Raw genomic sequence first — 20,782 nt, forward strand, 5'->3', positions numbered from 1 at the left:
ATGTAAATAAAGGGGAGATTAGGTTGGCCTGAATCATCATGTGTTATGCCACAGTTGCAGGGATAAGCTCAATCTTTCTTAAATCAATCAAAGCATGATATGCACAGTAGATTATTTATTATTAGTCATTAGAAATATTGCTAATAATATTTGACAAGATGCTCCTAATTTCAAATCACTGATGAAGCCTACTACTATGATCAGAACACCAGTTTTATAGTAAGAAGAGCAGATCCAGCAATTGAGGTTTCTCCTACTACCAAACACAACCACAATTCTCTTTTTAAATTACTTAAATACATAGCAATAGGTGAGGAAAGAAAGAAAAATCTTGAAACATTTGGAACCTTCAATCTCACGGAAAGTTAAGTTGATTAACAATCATGAAAGCTCCAAGGCAGTACATGAAAACCCTGAAAGGCTACTACATGAAAACCCTGAAGGCTGGCATCATACCAAACTAAAAAAGAAAATAAAAATAAGCTAAACAAAAGTACCCAAAGACCAAAATTGAATCTTTTTTTAATCACCTACTGAATACTGTCCATGGGTTTTCCTTTTCTTGTTTCGGTTTTGATTACGATTCATTTGCCTCCGCTCAACCTCAATGATTCATCAAAGAGAACCCAATCAACAATCTTCGTAGTTCATCTCTCCATGGCCCCAACAAAGCTGATTCAAATATCCTAAAGGAGATGGGGAGTTAGACACTTGATAGTAGGAATCAACAAAAGACATAAGTAGAAAAATCTATCATGAATCCCACATTCAATTTGTTAAAAACTACCGTCAGTTACCTTTCAAGTTAACGAATGGAAGATCAAAGTAGGCTGAGACAAATGTGATGGGCACTAAATTGAAAAACTATTAATATTTGATTAACTGAAGCTCACTAACATGGTTCGGCTTTTTGAAAGCCCATGGAGGTTGACCATAGCACCCTCATCTTATTCAAGCACACCTTACAAAGGGAGATATAAGGATTGGCAAATGGCAACAGAGATTTTTGTTGTTTGTTGATGTGGTAGGTGGAGATTTTGGTAGGGATTTTAGTCCACCCCTGAAAACTGTAGGTAGATATATTGATTAGGTTGTTAACCATAATTAATAACCCCGTTGTTGGGCCCAAATTCCTCATGGGCGATAAATATTACAAGTTAAATATATGAATCCTAACTCTGTTACTGAAATTGCTATCTATCTATGATGTTACAAAATTTCTAATCTCTCTCTGACCTATATATATATATATGAATCCAAACTTCATAAATGACCAAGGATGAGATAAAAAAGATACCACGAAATATAAAAATTTGATTTTTTAAATATAAAAATATAAGATAAATTTTATTTTTATTATCAATATCTTTACTAGCATTTTGAATATTTTTAAACAAGGATAATAATTTATCCATAAACAAAAAACCAATTGCAACAAATCAATACATATTTCTTAACAACTTTTTTTATTATTTTACACCCATCTACGCGCATATTCCCTATTCTTTAGCTTCAGTAACCCTCAATTTTCTTTGTTAGCTTACATTCCTTTATCCAAATTACAACTACCCATTGCACCACGTCTTGGCATAACTGGTACTTCCTTGAAAATCCAAGCAACTCTATTTAACCTGTTTTGGTGAGCCTCGGGTTAGTTTATATTATTTTTACTTGTTATAGTATTTAATTTTAGTTTAGGTTTGTTTATATTTTTTACTTGTTATGATATTTAATTTAATTTAATATATTTTGAATTTAATTAAAAGATTAATTTTATATTAGACTTGATATATATATATATATATATATATATATATATTATAGGTCGAGATGGAACATATTTAAGCAACTATGCAGCAATACAAGGAATCTCTCCCTAAATGCATAACTACCTTGTAACAATCCATATCACTCTACCTTTTTTTTATTATTGCATACAGTACCTATTATACCTTTATCCCTTTTATAGTAGATTTAAGTTATTATCGTTAAGTTGTTTCACTTATTTCATGCAATATATATATGAACATAAAATGAGTAGACTAGATTTTTTTTTTACTTTTATTTAGTCTTGTATTAACTCATGTTAGTTTTATATTTCTTTTAAGAAAAAAATAAAAATTTAAAAGGTGTATATAATAATTAAATTTAAAAATAAAATCAAAATCAAGTCATTTGAAATTTGAATTGAAGTGTTACTTTCTTAAAATCGAAACAGCCTAACAACCCTATTTAACATACTTTTTCGGTGAACCTCAAGTTGTTTATATTTTTACTTGTTATAATATTTAATTTTAGTTTAGGTTATTAGTTTATATTTTTAATTTTTTACTTGTTATGATATTTAATTTAATTTAATTTAATTTTAATTTAGTTAAAGGATTGAATTTTATATTTATAGGTTTATGATTAAATTTTTTCTCGACCTAATGTAAAATTTATAAATACTACTTATGAAACTATTGTAGCATTTGTGACAAAGTATAAAATGCACAAATAAAATTAAATGACGAGTATGAGAAGATATTATACCATTTGAAGTAAAGTGATTTCTTTCTATCTAATTTTATCTTATTTTTATTTTGATTTATTTCATTCTTTTTATTTTGGTATTTGGCTTTTGTATATATATCCTTGATCTAAAGTTGATCCGATCTTGTTCTTATTTGATCAATAAGCCGATGCTATTGTTTATCGTTTTTTAAAAGTTTATTTAAAAGTTTCTTTACAAATTATATTCATAATTCGTAACTGATTTTCTCATTCAGGTGCCTGCCTTCTCCCAACAATCATTGCCACGTGAGAGTGATGAAAAAAATGATCAAATCTCTCTTCCAATGCTTTTTTGCATGCTGGGTGAGGTAAGCTATATTTTGTTTCTCCATGAAGTAACACAAAACAATATCGTAAATTTCTTCTTTCTCTTTTTCTGAATTATTTTGTACTTGATTGCCAGGAAATCCCAAATACGAAATTCTTATTTTGCCAGTCTTCCAGTCGATATAATTACCGACATCTTTGTTAGACTTCCTATGAAATCTGTTCTCATTTGTAGATGTGTTTGCAAATATTGGAATACATTGATTTCTGATCCAAACTTTGCCAAGTTACTCTTTACTTATACACCTCCTGCTACCATGATCCGACACTGCCATTCAAGAATCTTTCACCTTGTTGAATATGATCGAATTGAATGGAGAAACAATCCATTCTGTCTCAGTTTGTTTGAGGTCCTGGAACCTAATAATAGTAGCAGCACAAAACTTCATCCTAAATTTGAGATTCCTCTCCCTATTCCCAAATCATTCCAGAGTGAAAGAGTTTATGTTAACGTGAATTCTTGTAATGGTCTTTTTCACATGAGATGGTCAATAGATAGAGACATTTCATTTGTTTGTAACCCAATAACAGGTGAGTTCATAAGACTTCCAAAACACCCACCAATCTTGACACCCTGCCAGCAAATATCTTGGCGTTTTGGTTTTCATCCAAAAACAAACCAATACAAGATAATGAGAATCCATATCTTTAAACATGATCATCGAATAGTTGTTCAAATGCACACAGTTGGAACGTCAACATGGATAAATATTGAGGTAGATTATCCCAAGCATTTGAGATATGTGTCCGAACATCCTTATTATTTTAATGGGGCACTTCATTGGATTGGTAGAGATGTTGATAGAAATGCCTCAATATGGACTTTCAATTTTGACACCGAGCAGTTTCAATTCTTCTCTAACACGCCCACGGGTCAAGGTAGAGAAGCCATGGCAGATTTCAGGGGTTCTTTTTGCTTCATGTATTTTAATGAGTTGCTTGTATCAATGTGGATGATGGAAAGATATGGAGTTGGAGAATCTTGGACTCCCATTTTTGAGTATTCCATAACCACATCTCAATTACCTAGTTGCATTGCCTACCATGAAAATCAAGAATTTTGGATTTTTGGGACTCCTTGGCATGATGTCGAGGTTCATGGCAAGTTTCAAATGATTCACCATGTTCCTACTCTTATCCCACTTAAAAATATTATTATTGGAGATAATGTAGAGGTGCAGAATATTTACTCATTGGATAATTTGTACTTATTGGATAATTTGAATTGAGTTCTACTGTTTGTTAGTTTGAATTGTGTTCTACTGTTTGTTAGTTGCAAAAAAAATCTTTTATTTTGATTTTTTTTATTAATAGTAAATTTGTGCTTAATTATTTTAGATTCACATTATAATGCTCACATCTTATTTGATTGCTTAATTATATATTGTCTCTAACTATTCAAGAGTGTTTACAAAACTGTTAAAAAAATATAATTTCAGACTGACATCATATTAGAGATCTTGATTACCATTATCAGAATATACAGCCAAAAAGAACATGAATTTTGTTATATCCAAATTGTACAAGTAAATTACTATTAGTGTAACTATATCGATTTATACACACGAGGACACAGAATTAACTAAGTGACCACTGCCATTCCTCCAAACACTAATAGAATTAACTAAGTCACAGTAACTAACTAATCACTCATAGAAACTAACTCACTCACTCACTCTCCCAATAACAAAATTTCTTTTTCTAAACTATTATAATTTAAAATATAATTTAAATTAATTCAATTTAATTTGTAACCTCTATTTTAATTTTATTGGGTTAATCATCTTTAAACAAAATAAAATTTTAAATTTTGAATATTAAAAAATAAAGAACTAAATAATTCAGTTACTAGAATAATCAACTTTGTTTACAGCAATATAAAAAAAACGTTTTATAAAATACGAAATATGTATTTGTATATAAAATGGTTAATTAGAGACTAATTTTTAGTATATTTATAACATGATTGAATAATTATATATTAATCATTATCGTTTATTATATACACATTAAAACACTAGTTCACTACTAAAAAATAATAGATTGCAAACAGATTTTTCGGATAAAATTTTACTGTCGAAAATATTTTTTAGAAGAAGGAAAAATTATTAAACATATATTACCTGAGTTTTTATCATATAATATATTTTTATCAATGCAACCAAGTATCTTTTAGCTTATTTCTTTAATAAGTCTTTTATTATAATAATTAAAAAAAATTAAAATAGACACATCTAATTAAATAAAATTTAAACTAAATATGATTAAATAATAGTAAAGTGACTTAATTAAAATATAATTAAATAATATTATTAAATTAAAAAGCTGAACAAAAGCTGAATTTTAAATGTAAGTAGTATTTTTCTAAAACTAATAAAATTTAAGTAACAATCATTGGAAGATAGAAAGAGGGAGGGAAAGAGAGAATGGACCTGACTTAAGCACAGAGAGAGAGAGAGAGAGATCAATCCACTACCCCCGAATCACAAGCCTGGCACAAAGATCTATGATCAGAACACCGCTTTATAGTAAGAAGAGCAGATCCAGCAATTGAGGTATCTCCTACTACCAAACACAAAACCACAATTCCCTTTTTAAATTACTTAAATACATAGCAATAGGTGAGGAAAGAAAGAAAAATCTTGAAACATTTGGACACCTTCAATCTCACGGAAAGTTAAGTTGATTAACAATAATGAAAGTTCCAAGGCTACTACATGAAAACCCAGAAGGCTGGCATCATACCAAACTAAAAAAGAAAATAAAAATAAGCTAAATAAAAGTACCCAAAGACCAAAATTGAATCTTTTTTTAATCACCTACTGAATACTGTCCATGGGTTTTCCTTTTTCTGTTTCAGTTTTGATTACGAATCATTTGCCTCTGCTCGACCTCAATGATTCATCAAAGAGCACCCAATCAACAATCTTCGTAGTTCATCTCTCCATGGCCCCAACAAAGCAGATTCAAATATCCTAAGGGAGATTATGAACAAAAATCAGAATTTGGGGGGGGGGGGGGGGGGGGAGGGGAGTTAGACACTTGATAGTAGGAATCAACAAAAGGCATAAGTAGAAAAATCTATCATGAATCCCACATTCAATTTGTTAAAAACTTTTAGAGACACCGTCAGTTACCTTTCAAGTTAACGAATGGAAGATCAAAGTAGGCTGAGACAAATGTGATCGGCACTAAATTGAAAAACTATTAATATTTGATTAACTGAAGCTCACTAACATGGTTCGGCTTTTTGAAAGCCCATGGAGGTTGACCATAGCACCCTCATCTTATTCCAGCACACCTTACAAAGGGAGATATAAGGATTTGCAAATGGCAACAGAGATTTTTGTTGTTTGTTGATGTGGTAGGTGGAGATTTTGGTCGGGATTTTAGTCCACCCCTGAAAACTGTAGGTAGATATATTGATTAGGTTGTTAACCATAATTAATAACCCCGTTGTTGGGCAAATTCCTCATGGGCCATAAATATTACACGTTAAATATATGAATCCTAACTCTGTTACTGAAATTGCTATGGATCTATGATGTTACAAAATCTCTAATCTCTCTCTGACCTATATATATATATATATATATATATATATATATATGAATCCAAACTTTATAAATGAGCAGGGATGAGATAAAAAAGATACCACGAAGAGCAGATCAAGGTTTCTCATGTAGGAAATATGGAAATTGAGAAATCAGGCATTATTTAAAAGTGTAGAAAAGAAGCCGATGTTAGGTATACAATAATGAACGCAAAGTGTTTGGAATAGGACTTTAAACAGCCAATCAAACAGAGCAGACAACATACTCAAGCAGCAACAGCATCACTAATATGAACAATTGCGAAAGAAGAAGAGTTACCTGGAGGACTCATTTATGAAATGGTCTAACAGCTAATGTGCGTGCCTTCCTTTAGAATCAGACTTGCTGCTATAGCCAACCACATGACATTAGAACAATCCTGCAAAGGGAGGCATTCTGGCAGCAAAGGAGGCAACAAATCAACCAACACAGCGTGAGACTGAGAACAGATGGGAACTTATCTAATATCGGGAGCGATAACAGTGGGTATCGTCTCAACCAACAGGCTGGAAACTCTCCAAGCATCGCAGAAAATGGTAACTCAATGCAACAAGCAAGCGAAACCCATCAGATCGTCGACGCAACCAACCGCTCCGAGCTCCGACTAGCAGCGATGATGGCAAAGGGCGAGCATGTGGTTCTGCGGTGGAGAATGACCGAACAAGCAGATCGTTTTGAAGGTGAGGATAGTGGCGGACCAGAATCAGCCTCTTCAGCGCGGCTACGACAGGGATCCATGCTCCACAACCGGTTTCGATCCAGCCACGAAATGGGTTGGGGGAGAGGAGGAGCGACTTGGCGGAATGATGAAGATGAGTGGTAGGTCAGATTCAAAGCAAGAAGAACCAGCGCAACTGGGTTAAGACAATAGTATGTGTCAAGACTATCAACACAGTTTTGCAACACGTGACATTAGTCTCTTTTGACTTTTAGACCTTTTGCAGAAAGGAGGTGCATTAACATAGAGGGTGGCAGTTGATGTGCAGAATGTAGGCAAACTATTCAATGGAGCTTTAAAGAAGAGCTCCATTAGATGGAATTGTCAAAATAATTCAAAATTGACCCATCTCTATTTTTTATATTCACAAATTGGCCTCCGTTTTTTTTTTGGTTCTGGTCATGAATATGAGCTCGGAAAACCCAAGCCACCCCAACCAGACGTAAGATTCATAGGGGTGCAAGATTGATGAAAAATTGAAAACTCAAGAGTCATTGCTCATATCAGCTAACAAGATTCAAAATTAAAGGTTGAGCAGATTCTTCATCTTTAGTCTCCTAGCTACCTTGGCAAGTGGCTGAGGTAGTCACTGATACCAGGAAGCAGAAGAGTTGCAGGTCCTCATAGTGACTGAGTTGCATTGGCTTTCCATCATCGAAGATGGAGACATCAATTTGTGCACAGCTGAGGTAGGATGCAGTGCCGTTCCTGCCAGTAGAAGTCTCGGGTTTGCGAGCAATTACAGAGGGCAGTGAGGCACCTGGGGCGGCGCTGGCACTTGAGATCCTTTTTTGACCTTCGATGGCAGCCATGGAAGAGCTAAGTGCCTATGGCTAGATTAGACATTTCTGGTTCAAGTTCTTGTGTTTGGGTCAGTTTGGATTGCATCTCGACCCGTTCGACTCTGTCCAAAATAAATAAATAAATAAAGGCTCAGCTTCCACCTTCATAGAGAAAGCTTGGAAGATGAACGAATGCTGGATTTAGCGCCTAATTTTCCCTAATCAATCCCCACAAATCAAATCTGCAGCAACGAATTCCACTCCACAGGCCACAAGAAATTCAGATCTTGGTATGAACAATAGTGAGAAAAACATCATGATAGATCTAGAGAAGGAAAAAGAAAAAAAAAATTATTGACAAAAAATTGAAAATTTTAAATGTCTTTGGATTAGATTTGCTTAAAGGTAACAAAAATAGACACAAAATTTCTCAACTTAACAGAGTAAGATACATTAGGAAATAGTGAAGAAAAGAAGAAAAATAAACATGTCATTTGCCTTCCATCGGACAACGGCGTTTCATCCGGGGGTGCGGTTAGCAGCAAAATCATGGCGGAGGAGCTCCAGCTAGAAATCCCTTCAGCAAATTAATTGAACTTTTCTGACTCCATCCCTTCCACATTTCTAAACTTTATCAATCGCCACAACTTGACAACCTCATGACATTGATGTTTCTGTTTAGTTCATACAACCGGAACTCAAGTTCTGTTTTAAGTTGAGTAAACTCAATGCTTCAATTCCTCGTAAGTTGGAAAAGCTGAAACAACTCACAAGTGTGCTTCTTTGGAAAAATGCACTATTATGTATGAGGTTTGTTGTAAAATAAATAAAAGATATATTAAATATAAAATAAAGATGTATTAATATAAGATTCTAGCATTAAAATAATTAGTTCAATAATGATTTGTATATATATAATAATATTATATGTTGTAATGTGTATATATATAAAGATAGAAAAGAGTATAAAAAGTAAAGAGAGAGAGAATTACATAAATATATATATAAAGATAGAAAGAAGTATTAAAAGTAAAAAGAGAGAGAATTGCATTTGTTTATAGTAAGAGAAAGAAAGAGAACATTATTATATTGCTTTGTAGTGTAAGAAAAAAAAGGGAGAGTATTTGTTTTACTATTGTTGTGTAAAAAGTCTCATACCATACCCCCTATTTATACATGCATGGGGTCTTGATTTTCAACATGCATTTAATATTCATTCTCTCTTTGAAAATATGAGTTTTACATTGGAATGGGCATTCACGTTGCTCGTTCTTATCACAACACTCCCCCTTGGATGCCCATTTAGGATTATTACCTCATTAAAACCTTACTACAGGAAAACCCTGTGGGAAAAATCTTAATGACGGAAAAAGAGTACAATATTCTTTGTGATGGGGACTGCCTTATTAAAAACCTTGTCAAGAAAAATCCAATGGGAAAAAAAACTTGACCAAGGAAAAAAGAGTACAGTCTCCCCCTCTTGCTGACATTATTTAATGTCTCGAAATCGGCACATCCCAATCTCATGTACCAGTCTTTCAAAGGAGGATTTTAGGAGTGACTTTGTGAATAGATCTGCCAGATTGTTACTTGAACAGATCTGTTGGACATCAATTGTCCCTTGATTTTGAAGGTCGTGAGTGAAGAAGAATTTGGGAGAAATATGCTTTGTTCTATCACCTTTGATGTATCCACCCTTAAGTTGAGCAATGCATGCTGTATTATCTTCAAACAGGACAGTTGGAGCTATCTTATGATCAATCAGTCCACATGATGACAGAATATATTGAATCAGACTCCTCAGCCAAAAACACTCGCGACTAACTTCATGAATCGCCAGTATTTCAGCATGATTAGAGGAGGTTGCTGTTATCGTCTGTTTTGTGGATCTCCATGATATAACTGTACCACCATATGTGAATAGGTATCCTGTTTGAGATCTCCCTTTATGTGGATCAGACAGGTATCTGGCATCTGCATAGCCAACTAGTTGTGACTTGGATCCATAGGGATAAAACAATCCCATATCAACCGTTCCATGAAGATATCAAAAAAATTGTTTGATTCCACTCCAATGTCTTCTGGTTGGAGAGGAACTATACCTTGCTAGTAAATTCACCGCGAATGATATGTCAGGTCGCGTATTATTAGCAAGATACATTAGTGCTCCAATGGCACTAAGATATGGTACTTCAGGACCAAGGATATCTTCATTTTCTTCTTTAGGACGGAATTGATCCTTTTTCACATCCAAAGATCTTACTATCATTGGGATACTTAATGGATGTGACTTATCCATATAAAATATTTTCAAGATCTTTTCTGTGTATGTTGTTTGATGAATAAAGATCCCACCTTTTATATGCTCGATCTGCAGGCCGAGACAAAACTTAGTCTTTCCAAGATCTTTCATCTCAAACTCTTCTTTTAGAGTTTTTATAATTGTTGGAATCTCTTCAGGAGTCCCAATGATATTTAAATCATCAACGTACACAGCAATTATAATGAATCCAGATGCAGATTTCTTTATGAAAACACACGGACAGATATCATCATTCTTGAATCCGTTTTTGGCCAAATACTCAGTAAGACGATTATACCACATTCGTCAAGATTGTTTCAGACCATATAAAGATCTTTGCAATTTGACTGAGTATAACCCTTGCGAATATTCACTAGATGGTTTAGATATCTTTAGTCCTTCAGGAACTTTCATATAGATATCCCGATCTAATGAGCCGTATAAGTAGGCTGTTACCACATCCATTAAATGCATATGCAGTTTATGATATGCAGATAAACTGACCAAATAGCGCAATGTTATCGCATCCACTACAGGGGAATACGTTTCTTCATAATCTATACCGGGCCTTTGTGAAAAACCTTGTGCCACAAGTCGGGCTTTATAACGTACAACTTCATTTTTCTCATTTCGTTTTCTCACAAATACCCACTTATATCCAACAGGTTTTACATCTTCAGGTGTACGGACTACATGTCCAAAGACTTCACGTTTTGCAAGTGAGTCTAATTCAGCCTTCATGGCTTCTTTCCATTTTGGCCAATCATTCCTTTGTCGACATTCTTCGACTGATCTTGGCTCAAGATCCTTACTTTCATGCATGATATCTAATGCCACATTATATGCAAATATTTCATTGACAATTGTCTTATTTCGGTCCCATTTCTCTCCTGTAAAGACATAATTTATCGAGATCTTGTCATTTTCACAATTTTCAGGTACCTGAACGTCTTCTGGCGTTATATCAGAATTTTGGACAACTGCAGGTGTCTCTACTATGTCTTTTTCAACAGGAATATTATTTACCTCTTTTCTCTTTCGAGGATTTTTTGTCTTTGAAACCGACAGGTCTGCCACGCTTCTGGCGTGAATTTGCTTCAGTGGCTACTTGTCCTACTGGGACATCAATTCGAATTGGGGCATTTTTCGCTGGTATATAAGATTTAGTTATCCTCTTTGTATCGGAAAATGCATCAGGCAAATCATTTGCTATTCTTTGCAAATGTATAATCTTTTGAACTTCCAGTTCACATTGCCCTGATCGAGGATCTAAATGCATCAATGATGATGCATTCCAGTTAAGCTCCTTTTCAGGAAGCTTATTCTCTCCCCCTAATGATGGAAATTTTGATTCATCAAAATGACAATCCGCAAACTGGGCTTTAAATACATCTCCAGTTTGTATCTCAAGATACCTCACTATAGAGGGAGAATCATATCCAACATATATTCCCAATTTTTTTGGGGTCCCATTTTGGTGCGATTAGGTGGTGCAATGGGAACATATATCGTACACCCAAATATTCTTAAATGGGAAACATTTGGCTGCTGGCCAAAAGCTAATTGCATAGGAGAGAATTGATGATAACTCGTTGGCCTCAAACGAATAAGTGCTGCGGCATGTAAAATAGCATGCCCCAAACCGAGGTTGGGAGATTTGTTCTCATAAGCAAGGGTCTAGCAATTAATTGGAGGCACTTAATAAGTGATTCTGCTAACCCATTTTGCGTGTGAACATAAGCTACTGGATGTTCAACACTTATTCCATTAGCCATACAATAACCATCAAAAGCTTGGGAAGTAAATTCACCAGCATTATCAAGACGAATTGCTTTGATTGGATTTTTTGGAAATTGTGCTTTTAATCGAATAATTTGAGCCAGTAATCTCGCAAATGCCAGGTTGCGAGAAGATAATAAGCACACATGTGACCATCTCGAAGATGCGTCTATTAGGACCATAAAATATCTAAAAGATCCACATGGTGGATGAATAGGTCCACATATATCACCTTGAATCCTTTCTAGGAATTTAGGGGACTCAAATCCAATTTTTACTGATGATGGCCTTAGAATTAACTTCCCTTGAGAACATGCAGCACAACAAAATTCACTAGTTTTAAGAATCTTCTGGTTCTTTAGTCAATGTCCATGAGAGTTTTCAATAATTCTCCTCATCATGGTTGTTCCCGGATGACCCAATCGGTCGTGCCAAGTTATGAATTCATTTGGGCTAATAAACTTTTGGTTTACAGTGGCATGTGATTCAATTGCACTAATCTTGGTATAATACAACCCAGATGAAAGTGAGGGTAATTTTTCTAATATAAATTTCTTATTTGAATCATGAGTTGTGATACATAAATACTCATGATTTTCCTCATTCATAGTCTCAATATGATATCCATTTCGGCGAATATCTTTAAAGCTCAACAAGTTTCTTCGAGACTTGGTAGACAACAGTGCATTATTTATTATAAATTTTGTTCCTCCAGGAAACAAAATTATAGCTCTTCCGGAGCCTTCTATCACATTGCCTGAGCCAATAATAGTATTAACATATTCTTCTTTTGGCACAAGATGGGTAAAATATATATCACTTTTGAGAATAGTGTGCGAACTTGCACTATCCGCAAGGCATACATCTTCATTACATATCCTTGCCATTCTCTTCAAAAACAAATAATAATAAAATGAGTAGTATGCACAGTTAAATTGAATACTTGATCAGAATTATTTTTCTAAAAAACACTGTACATAAAATAATGTCATATACTAAAATTTTATTTTAAAGTTTGACACATTTGAAATTTAAATATATAGAAAATAAAACTTAACAATAAGTTCTTTACATTATTTATTTACATATATATTTCACAGTCCCACATATTAAACTATTCCATCATTGATCAAATGACCAATATTTCCTTCAGGATCCTCAAAGAAATCAGATACATCATAATGAGTGGTGGAGTTCTCAGCATCATTTGAAACAAAATTTGTTTCCTTTCCTTTGTCGTCCTTTTTCAAAGATGCCTGGTAAAGATCGACTAGGTGCCTTGAGGTACGACAGGTACGTGACCAATGGCCCTTTCCACCACAACGGAAACTCTTATCCTCTGTTGATTTATTCTGCCCGATATTCCTTTCTTTATCCCACTTCTGGTGAGATCCTCTCTTTTGAACACAATTCTTTTTCCTTCCATAATTTTTCTTATTATTAAAACCTTGCCATTTACCTCTTCTGGGGTAATTTGGCACATTTACTTCAAAAAATGGGGCAGCGCCAGCTGGGCGCGCTTCATGATTTTTCAATAACAACTCATTGTTGCGTTCAGCAACAAGAAGGCAAGAAATTAACTCAGAATATTTTTTAAACCCTTTCTCTCGATACTGCTGCTGCAGGAGCACATTCGAGGCATGGAAGGTTGAGAAAGTTTTCTCCAACATATCATAATCAGTTATTTTTTCCCCACAGAATTTCATTCGTGAGGTGATTCGAAACATTGCAGAATTATATTCATTTATAGATTTAAAATCTTGTAAACGCAAATGCGTCCATTCATATCGGGCTTGAGGAAGTATCACCATTTTCTGATGATTATACCTTTCTTCAAGGTCTTTCTAAAGATCTGCAGGATTTTTTAATGTAAGATATTCATTTTTCAATCCTTCGTCAAGATGACGACGAAGAAAAATCATGGCTTTAGCTTTATCCTTCTGGGATGCATTATTTTCAGCCTTAATGGTATCTCCAAGATCCATTAAATCAAGATGGATTTCAGCATCTAATATCCATGATAAATAATTGTTTCCAGATATATCAAGAGCATTGAATTCAAGATGAGAGAGTTTCGACATAATGAAAAATTTGTTACCTGAGTCTTCCTAAAAATTTGATCAGAGTCTCGTGCTGATAACGTATTGTAAAATAAATAAAAGATATATTAAATATAAAATAAAGATGTATTAATATAAGACTCTAGCATTAAAATAATTAGCTCAATAATGATTTGTATATATATAATAATATTATATATTGTAATGTGTATATATATATAAAGATAGAAAAGAGTATAAAAAGTAAAGAGAGAGAGAATTGCATAAATATATATATATATATATATATATATATATATATATATATAAAGATAGAAAGAAGTATTAAAAGTAAAAAGAGAGAGAATTGCATTTGTTTATAGTAAGAGAAAGAAAGAGAACATTATTATATTGCTTTGTAGTGTAAGAAAGAAAAGAGAGAGTATTTGTTTTAGGTGGATACTACAATGAAGATGGCATAATTGTCTTCATATGAGTATATTTCTTTTTGACCTTTGGATGATGGATTGTATGGTTAGATTTTGATATTTATAAAAGTGTTGTTTTTGTTTAAAGTGTGGCTAAATAAATAAACCACACTTTTAACCAAAGCATCTTCATGAGAAGATATTTTTGCCATCTTCATTGTAGTATCCACCTTTGTTTTATTATTGTTGTGTAAAAAGTCTCGTACCATACTCCCTATTTATACATGCATGGGTCTTGATTTTCAACATGCATTTAATATTCATTCTCTCTTTGAAAATATGAGTTTTACATTGGAATGGGCATCCACGTTGCTCTCGTTCTTATCACAACAAGGTTGTTAATAAACTTAATATTTTATTTCCAATAAATAAATATAAGACAGTGAAATGAGACACATTCATAAATATTTTTGAGAGTTCCATTGAATGGAATTCTCATATCAATTCAACTAGATATCCTTTAAAAATGGTACAATATTCAGGGTCCGTTTGGGAAATACCAAAAAGCTACTTTTTTCAACTTTTGACTTATAAAAAGTTACATTAATGTGTTTGGTACAATTTTTTAGATAAACTTTTAACTTTTCAAAAAGTTATTTAAGAGCTTTTGAAGAAGTTAAAAAATGTGACTTCTCCTATTTTCAAAAGCTATTTTATCACTCTTATTTAATGCACAACTTTAAAACAAGGACTTCTATAATAACTATCCAAACTCAAAATAACTTATTTAAAAGTTATTATTAATAAAAGTCCTTATATTTTAAGCTCCTTTTTCAAAAGAACTTATTTAAGAAGTTTAGCCAAACTGGCCATCAGTCTTTTATTACAATAATTAAAAAAAACTAAAACAAACACGTCTAAAAATTATGAATAAGAGTAAACTACCATTTGTACCCATGAAAGTTGAAAACGCTGACATATCTACCCATAGAAAAAAGAAATTACCATTTCTACCCATAAAAAATTAGTTTTACAGGCAAAATTATCCAAACACTAAAAAATTACCTAAAATTCCTAAATTACCCTCATCTTCACCACCACACCACCTCCTTCACCCAATCACCTTTCTAACCCTAACCCTCTTCACCCAGCCACCACCCCTCTTTCTCTTTCTAATCTCCAATCCCACATTGATGAGATATCCTACCAGGACTATCTTCAGCTCTAACAAGTTCACCGTTAACACCGCTGTTTACGGACCTGTTTGGAAGTCTCTGCGGTGGAACATGGTTCAGAACATGCTGAGCTCCACCAGGCTGAGGGAGTTCCGTACCGTGAGGGACAATGCCATGGAGAAGCTCATCAACCGCCTCAGAACTGAAGCAGAGAACAACAATGGCGTTGTCTTCGTCCGCTAAGACGCGAGGTTCGCGACGTTCTGTATCCTCGTTGCAATGTGTTTTGGCCTTGACATGGAAGAACACAAGGTGGAGAAAATAGATCAAGTGATGAAGAACATTCTCATAACTCTGAATCCAAGACTCGATGATTAACTTCTGATCCTGAGTCCTTTCTTCTCGAAACAGTGGAAAAGAGTGTTACAAGTTCGAAAGGAACAGGTGGATTTTATTGTACCGTTGATTGAACAGAGAAGAAGAGCTATAGAGAATCCAGGCTCCGACGAAATCGCAACAACGTTCTCATACCTTGACACACTGTTCGATCTGAAGGTTGAAGGGAGGAAATCTGATCCTTTAAATGATGAATTGGTTTTCCTCTGCTCAAAGTTCCTGAACGGGGGAACGGACACGACGGCGACGGCGGTGGAATGGGGGATAGCGCAGCTGATTGCGAATCCGGAAGTCCAAGAAAAGCTTTACAGAGAGATAAAGGAATGTGTTGGGTGGTGGGATTTGAGATTAGAAAGAGAAAGAGGGGTGGTGACTGGGTGAAGAGGGTTAGGGTTGGGAAAGAGGGGTGGTGGCTGGGTGAAGAGGGTTAGGGTTAGAAAGGTGATTGGGTGAATGAGGTGGTGTGGTGGTGAAGATGAGGATAATTTAGGGATTTTAGGTAATTTTTTAGTGTTTGGATAATTTTGCCTGTAAAAATAATTTTTTATGGGTAGAAATGGTAATTTCTTTTTTCTATGGGTAGATATGTCAGCGTTTTCAACTTTCGTGGGTACAAATGGTAGTTTACTCTATGAATAAATTTAGTGTCTTTTTAAAATTAAATACACATTCAAAATACAAACTAAATAAAACTGAAATTTAAAATTTAAAAAATTTCTGTTTCTATTTAATTATTAATATATTATAATTTAAATACATATCTAAAAATCAAATGATTCAAAATTCAAAATTTTGATTTTAAAATTCTAAAATAAATCTTAAATCATCTAATTATTAAGTAAACTCATACAAAACACTCAAAGAAGCAGAGAAGTGACGTTTGCCCCATATTGAAAATCCAGAGGCGTATCGAAAATTCAGAGAAGTCATCCTTCGCCGGCGTTCATCCGCGCCACCTTCCTCTTCTGCGCTCATCCTCGACGCTGCCTTCCTCCTTCTCGATGCTCATTCACAACGCCGCATTTCTCATCGTCAACACTCATCTTCGTTGCCGCCTTCCTCTTCCTCGTCACTGTTCGTCCGCATTAACATCACCGTTCGTCCACGCCAAAAACTTACCTAAGATTTGGATGGACAATTTCTGTATTTTGGAAGTGTTTTAAAAATATTTTATGTATAACTTTATAATTTTAGATGTGTTACAATTGCTTTTTAATGTTTAAATTTTAGATTTATGATTTTGGATGTGTTTCAAAAATATTTTTTTGTATAACTTCATAATTTTAGATGTGTTACGATTGTTTTTAATGTTTAAATTTAAATTTTAGATTTATGATTTTAGATGTGTTTCAAAAATATTTTTTGTATAACTTAATAATTTTAGATGTGTTACAATTGAAAAAGAAACTACAATTAAAAATATTTTAGTTTGAGTATATAATTATATTCGACCATTCATCACTGAAAGTCGTAAGTAAGGGATTAATTTTTTTCTAAATGCACTGACTTTGAATTTTTTTTGTCTACACAAATTGGAATATTATAGCAGAATAGAAGAAAGAAGAAAACTGTGTTACAGAGACACAAAAATTGTAAAAGAAGGAAATAATAACTAATTATGAAGTGGGTAGGAAGTTAAAAAAATTTTAATTTTTAAAATTTAAATTAATCTTAATTATAAATGTGTATCCTAAATATAGAAATATGTTTTAATTAAAAAATAATTAAATAATATTAAAGGCGGACTAAAAGCTAAATTTTGTTGTACAAGTAGACTTTCCTTCTCATATAGAGTTCCATCAAATACTTTGCCCGAGAATGTATTGCACAAATACAATAGAGTTGGTTAAAAGTGGGATTAAAAGTCTAACGATTTTTGTGTTTTTTCTTTTTTATTGATTCACCGTAAGTGCTTCCCTTTTTTGTGGATTCAGACTTAATGGTAGAAAATGCTTGATTTTAGGCATGAATTGAGATTTTTTTTTGTGGATTTGTGAAAATTATCATCTTCTATTTTTGGACTTGTATTTATCATAATCTATCATTAATATATTGTAACGAATCAAATTTAAACTTTGAATATTAATTTTTTGTGTTGTGTCATTTACAAATACTCTTATAAAATACATACTTTCACAATAAAGTGAATATATTTTTCTTTTTGTAATATACTTATGCAAAAATATTTTTTAGAAGAAGAAAAAATTATTAAACATATATTATCTGAGTTTTTATCATATATAATATTTTTATCAATGCAACCAAATATTTTTTAACTTATTTCTTTAATTAGTCTTTTATTATAATAATTAAAAAAATTAAAACAGACACATCTAATTAAATAAAATTTAAACTAAATATGATTAACAATATGTTTACTAAAAAATAGTAAAGTAATTTAATTAAAAAATAATTAAATAATATTATTAAATTAAAAAGATGAACAAATGTTAAATTTTAAATGTAAGTAGTATTTTTCTAAAACTAATTGTAGTTTGTTAAAAACAGAAAACATAATTAATTAAAAATTAAAATAATAAAATATTAAATTGAAAGGATGAATGAAGGATGAGTAGTGTTATCCATAAACACAAGCAGTAGCTCTTCTTTCTTAAAAGGAAAAGAAAGTAAAATCTCTCAAAAAAATTGCGAGTAACGTAACATTTATCAATAGAAAAAAGTAGTAACGTTTATTACTTCTAATAATACATTTGAGAACAGATGAGAACTTATCTAATCTCGGGAGCGATAACAGTGAGTATCGTCTCAACCAACAGGCTGGAAACTCTCCAAGCATCGCAGAAAATGGTAAATCAATGCAAGATGCAAGTTTGGACAGTTTTCATATAGAAGCACGCGAAACCCATCGGATCGTCGACACAACCAACCGCTCCGAGCTCCGACTAGCAGCGATGATGGCAAAGGGCAAGCTGTGGTTCTGCGGTGGAGAATGACCGAACAAGCAGATCGTTTTGAAGGTGAGGATAGTGGCGGGCCAGAATCGGCCTCTTCAGCGCGGCTACGACGAGGATCCATGCTCCACGACCGGTTTCTATCCAGCCACGAAACGGGTTGGGGGAGAGGAGGAGCGACATGGCGGAATGATGAAGATGAGTGGTAGGTCAGATTCAAAGCAAAAAGAACCAGCGCAAGTGGGTTAAGACAATAGTTTAAGATCCATGGAACGGTAACGGTGTTCTTCCTCTGAGCGACAATGGTGTCTCTGGTGGAGCTAGACCTCTGGTCACGCATCTTTCCCATCGGGTCAGAAAGGTTGTCGGGATTGGACTGAATCTGGCCCGTATGCCCAAATACAAAAAGAAAATACTAAGAGTAAACATTAAATTCGGTCCTTGTCCAATTTTCATAATAAGGACAAAGCGATTTCTGTCCAAAAAAATAATATGTCCCGATCTCTGTCTTTGTATTCCGTGATATATGGCGGTTCTTCTGTGCATTTTGGCGTTGAAAACAACTGGAATAAGCATATGTCACTTAACGGTAAAAACGCTATCGTTTTAGGTGGGGGATTGAAATAGTGCATATTGTACATGCCTTGGGTATTCAAAAAAGACCGGACGACTTCATTAAGCCAAAAAGCCAAAAATGGAAAGCTATCTGGACTGGAGATAGTAAAAGAGTTCTTTTTGAAGTGCACTGTCGAAATCACAAGGTTGGGGTTAATCTTGAAGAAAGAACATGCACATGCAACCTATGGCAGCTAACTGGTAAACTTGTTTTGAATACTATTTTGTACTTGTAAAATTGTATATTTGTTACAAAAGATTGATTGCATGTGGTAAATTGAATTCATGTCTATAGGTATGCCTTGTAGACATGCAGTGGCAGCCATGTCTAAGATGGGCCTTAGGCCTGAAGATGTTGTGCATAAGTGGCTGACAATGGAAGTAGTAAGAGCTACATACTCACATTGCATCAAACCGGTTTGGAGGAAAAAAAGAGGCTAAAAAAGGATAGGCAAAGGACTCTCTGTGCATATAACAAGTTACAACACAATCTAATAATTACAACTTACGAATTTGTCAAAAATTGCAACTATTTTTTACTATGCAAATTAATAAGGATGGAGAAAGAGGAATAAAGTTTGGAACCGAAAAGAGTGCATTGAAGCCATGGGGAACGGTTGGTGGTGGTAGTGTCAAGCCACCACTAGTGTGAATGTTGTTTCTCGGTCATTTCATTCATCACCTTCTTCACTCTTCACTTGTTGCTTCTCAACAACGAAAATAAACATAAATATGATGGCAAAACAACAAAGAAGAACCTCGGTTTTCCTAAACAAAAAGTGATACACAAACATAACCGTATGGGGCCTGGGGACTTCTATGATATGGATAGTAAAAACAATCCACACATATAGATCGTATGTGTCAAGACTATCAACTACAGTTTTGCAACACGTGGCATTAGTCTCTTTTGACTTTTTAGACCTTTTGTAGAAAGGAGGTGCAGTAACGTAGAGGGTGGCAATTGATGTATAGAAAGGTAGAGAGCTGCAGTGCGTACCTTTATTGCTTCTTCGACCATCCTTTGGCCTTCAAAGTACCTCTCCATTTGCCATAGGAAGTTCTCCACCTCTTGAGCGTCCCACACGCCCTTGAACTCCTTTGGCTTTGGCAGATCAATCTTTGTTGTCTCCCTTATAATGGTTAGTCGAGATTTTTCCTCC

At 33.8% G+C, this 20,782-nt stretch overlaps 1 long non-coding RNA gene and 1 pseudogene across 6 annotated transcripts; one reads left to right on the top strand and one right to left on the bottom strand.

Moving 5' to 3' along the window:
• Window positions 1-329: 329 nt before the first annotated feature.
• On the bottom strand, window positions 330-8,748 carry LOC112756345 (uncharacterized). Of its 6 annotated transcripts, none has more exons than XR_011873850.1 (6): window positions 8,472-8,748; window positions 6,753-8,298; window positions 6,118-6,287; window positions 5,700-5,855; window positions 5,313-5,445; window positions 330-686 (listed from the first exon to the last, which is right to left on the bottom strand). It is a non-coding gene; the product is annotated as an uncharacterized lncRNA (long non-coding RNA). The 6 variants fall into 6 exon arrangements; XR_011873849.1 differs by having other exon boundaries at window positions 5,313-5,371; window positions 5,704-5,855; window positions 6,018-6,287; XR_011873848.1 differs by having other exon boundaries at window positions 5,313-5,442; window positions 5,704-5,855; window positions 6,018-6,287.
• A 6,966-nt stretch (window positions 8,749-15,714) lies between these two features.
• On the top strand, window positions 15,715-16,473 carry LOC112756609 (cytochrome P450 77A3-like; annotated as a pseudogene).
• Window positions 16,474-20,782: the final 4,309 nt, after the last annotated feature.

Source organism: Arachis hypogaea, chromosome 16 (genome assembly GCF_003086295.3).
Source record: "Arachis hypogaea cultivar Tifrunner chromosome 16, arahy.Tifrunner.gnm2.J5K5, whole genome shotgun sequence".
Classification (NCBI taxonomy): domain Eukaryota; kingdom Viridiplantae; phylum Streptophyta; class Magnoliopsida; order Fabales; family Fabaceae; genus Arachis; species Arachis hypogaea.